Raw genomic sequence first — 4,065 nt, 5'->3', positions numbered from 1 at the left:
CCCCCTCTCGTGGGCAGCACCCCTCCCTCTTTTCTTTCCCTTTTTCTTCCTTCCTTTCTCCTTCTCCCTCACGCACACTCTCCCTCTTCTTCCTTTCTCCTTTCTTTTCCCTTTTCTTTCTCATCTCCCTCCCTTCTCACTCTCACGCACATACACACAGTGAGAGACCGAGACTGAGAGAGACATCGAGAGAGATCGACGCCGAGAGAGAGAGACGTGTAGACCGAAGAGAAGGAAAAAGAGGAGAAGAGAAGAAGAAGAAATGGGTTTTTCGGTCATGGGTCCTTATGAGGTAAAATCTCTAGTTTTGTTTATCTTTTCGTGATACCCATTGAGTTTAGAGTTAGAAAAGCATGTGGGTTGTTAGAAATCTTCTTAGATTCAAATTCTAGGTTAATATGGGTATTGGTTTCGGTTTTAGGGAGATTGTTATTGATTTTTGAGTTGTTTATGTGGGCATTTCGTCCATAGAAGCTTTTCTATGTAAATTCCATCATACCCATTGGATTTATATCTTGAAATCATATTAATTTGTGACATTTCTAATTGGGTCCGAAAATTAGGGTTTATGTTTGAGAATTTTAGGACTTTTCTATTTAGTTCAGTATGTTAGTTTGAAGATATTTTGGAGATGGCTTTGGTAGTGGTTTGTGTTGTTTTTCATTGGTATTTTTCTAGCATGACCACATGGGTGTTCAATGAATGAGTCTTTGGGTAAGGTAGTTTTAGTTATGATGGATTGTTATAGATTGTTGGTTGTTGATTATTGGTATGACTAATAGAGGGGTTGATGTTAATATGTAAAGGAGGATTTCAAGTATATGTTGGAATTCTTTGTTATGAATCATTTGGATGATTTGGTTATGTGATGAGGTTTTGTTATGGGGTGGGGTTGATTATAAATTAGTAAGAGATTTAATGAGCATTGCTATGTGGTTTTGTGAAAAATCTACGGATGAGCCATCTTTTTGGGCATGTAGTTAATGTATATAGGTCCTTTGTTATACAACCAACTATGGATAGAAGTTAAAATTGGGTTGTATGATATTGATAAGATTGAATGAGATGGCTAAAATGAAATAAATAGATTCTCATAAATTGCGGTAAGAGTTATTAAATTAATATGTTAAATAAAATTAAGGCTTTATGGCTTAATTACTCAATTATTTATATAATAAAATAATAAAGAGTTGAATAGGATAGTTGAAGATGATAATGTCACGAGATTTATAGTTTAACCTAATTAGGCCTGTAACCCATTAATCCAATTAGGTCCTATGACCTAAACCACTTGGATGGTTAGAAACTAATAAGAGTAAAAGTACTAAATGTAGTAGTTAAGATTAGAAGAACATAGAGTTGTAATGTCGAAAACAATCTTAAGTCAATAAGTAAATGTTAGTGATGGAAATACGTAAATAGGCTCCGGATTCATTTGGTAATGTAACAAGATAGTTAATGTGCTTATCTATGTATTATAAAATACCTAAGTGCTTTATTAGGTTCTGTTTAGCTTAATAAGCATTTTTATGTATGTATACATATATGGATCAAATATATATGGTTAACTTAGTAAGTAAGCAACAAGCTATAAAAAGAATTAATGACAACAATGCGACGTAATAATAACAAGTAGGCAAATAAAATAATAACCGTAACTTAAAGATAAGAAGCGGAATAAAATATGAACCTAGACCAGATGATTAATATAATAGTAGCCAAGGTACCTAGCTAGCATTAGAAGTGAGTAATGTGACGTGTGAGCACGCAGGTAGATTATGCATCATAGAGTATAGGCTCAACAGCTAAGTCTAACGTCATAAATGTTTGCAGGCATGTGTCATAATTGGAGACTTCAACGTGTTCTTCAATGTAGAGTTCAAGAAACTAGAACATGGAGGAATATTCGAGTCATGAGTCCTATGAAGTCAAGGTGAGTATTCTACTCACTGAGGAATCCTAGGAATTTAGATTTACATTTTGATAATATTTGGTTGTATTTATTGTTATGGAATTTGTTGGTGAAAATATATGTGAATGAGTTGTGATGATAAATAGATGTTGAAATTGTAATGTATTTATAGTTATGGTTATGAAAGTATTGGTAAAAATATATGTGAATGTGTTATGATATATTTGGATTAAGAATTGTGATGATAAATGGATGATGTTGAAATTGGAATGTATTTATAGTTATGGAAGTGTTAGTAAAAATATATGTGAACGAGTTATGATATATTTGGATTAAGAATTGTGATGATAAATGGATGTTGTTGAAATTGGAATGTATTGATGGTTATGGAATCGTTGGTAAAATTATATGTGAATGAGTTATGATATATTTGGATTGAGAATTGTGATGATAAATGGATGTTATTGAAATTGGAATTTATTGATGGTTATGGAATTGTTGATAAAAATGAATGTGGTATGTGTTAAAATGAAAGATGTTTGGGAATACACATGTGATGATATGTATATAGTGTGGATGCTTTGGTATTATGAGAACCCGGTAGTTGATAGATGGTAAGTCCAGTGTTGTAGTATCTGGCACAGTGGTAGGCCATAGTGTAGCAGCTCTTGGCTGAGATGAGTGGTAGGCCAGAGGGTAGCAGCTCTTGGCTGAGATGTGTAGTAAGCCTAGCATTGAAGTGCTAGCACTAGTGAGATGTGTGGTAAGCCTAGCATTGAAGTGCTAGCACTAGTGAGATATGTGGTAAGCCTAGCATTGAAGTGCTAGTTCACGTGAGATGTGTGCCCTGCGGGTCGTAGCTTTACGGGCGGTGTTGATGGAAAGCCTAGCATTGAAGTGCTAGCTTACGTGAGGTGTGTGCCCTACGGATCGTAGTTTTACGGCCGGTGTTGATGGAAAGCCTAGCATTGAAGTGCTAGTACTAGTGAGATATGTGGTAAGCCTAGCATTGAAGTGCTAGCTCACGTGAGGTGTGTGCCCTACGGATCGTATCTTTATGGGCGGTGGTGATGGCAAGTCAAGCATTGAAGTGCTAGCACTAGTGAGATGCGTGAAATTTTGTTAGTGGAAACCGTGATAATATATGTGTGATGAACAACGTGACTTGTATTTGATAATGTGTTGTTATGTGAACTTAATAATTTGTGAATAACGCTGTTGAACCCTACATGCATTTATGTTGGTGTATGTTGTATACTTAGTGAATCTTATACTACTGAGGTGGTGAACTCATACTTTCACTTGTACGGATGTGGTTAACCCCACAACCGTACAGACTCTAATGTTTTGACTGCAGGTTCAATGGATCTAATGAAAGACGTCATAGCATAGTACTTGGGATGTTATGACTGAAGCCCGACGCGACAGTTATAATGGTTGGATCATGGGTTGTCCGCCTTTTAGTAGATTTTGTTTATGGCTCGTGTCGCATGTGACAATTGTATTTATGAGCCAAACTTTTAGTACATATTTAATAGCTATATAGAAGTCTTAAATAGATAGACATATTAATGGCTCTTTGTTGTATTTAACTGTTGTCTATAGATGTACCTTCCGCTATGTTAATAATGTTATTATGTGTTATCCGCTGCGTAGATGTAACTCTGATTATCAAGTACATGTTATGGAATGTGTACCGTATGTTGGCTGAGTGACATGTAGTCGTGCTACTGTGATGACTCATTTTACGTTTTCAAAAAAAAAAAAAAAAAAAAAATCGAGTCGTCACAAGGGTTGTACTAACAAAGATCCCTCGGGAAAACAACATCCGAGCTGATGCTCTCTCGAAAATGGGTTCCAGAGGTGGACCCATCTATTCTCCCGAATAAAGAAGTAATGAACACCGAAGAAGAATCCATGGATCCTGAGTGGGCTACGAGAATTATTCAGTATCTTAGGAGCGGACGGCTTCCAGAAGACAAGCCCTTATCTCGAAAGGTGAAGATGCACTCGGCTCGGTATACTATAATAGGAGGGCAACTATTCCAGAAAGGACACATCGAGCCTCTATTGAAATGTCTCCGAAATTCCGAGGCAGAGTATGTGCTAAGGGAGATACATGAAGGGGTTTGTGGAAACCACTCAGGGTCTCG

General features: G+C 36.4%; 1 long non-coding RNA gene across 1 annotated transcript; it reads left to right on the top strand.

The window, feature by feature from the left end:
• LOC133872033 (uncharacterized) lies at positions 1–3,561 on the top strand. The gene is made up of 3 exons (XR_009900920.1): positions 1–292; positions 1,834–1,933; positions 3,249–3,561. It is a non-coding gene; the product is annotated as an uncharacterized LOC133872033 (long non-coding RNA).
• Positions 3,562–4,065: the final 504 nt, after the last annotated feature.

The sequence above is a fragment of the Alnus glutinosa genome, chromosome 6 (assembly GCF_958979055.1).
Source record: "Alnus glutinosa chromosome 6, dhAlnGlut1.1, whole genome shotgun sequence".
Lineage (NCBI taxonomy): Eukaryota > Viridiplantae > Streptophyta > Magnoliopsida > Fagales > Betulaceae > Alnus > Alnus glutinosa.
Note: the sequence above shows the minus strand (reverse complement) of the source record. Positions and strands in the feature narration are given on the sequence as shown.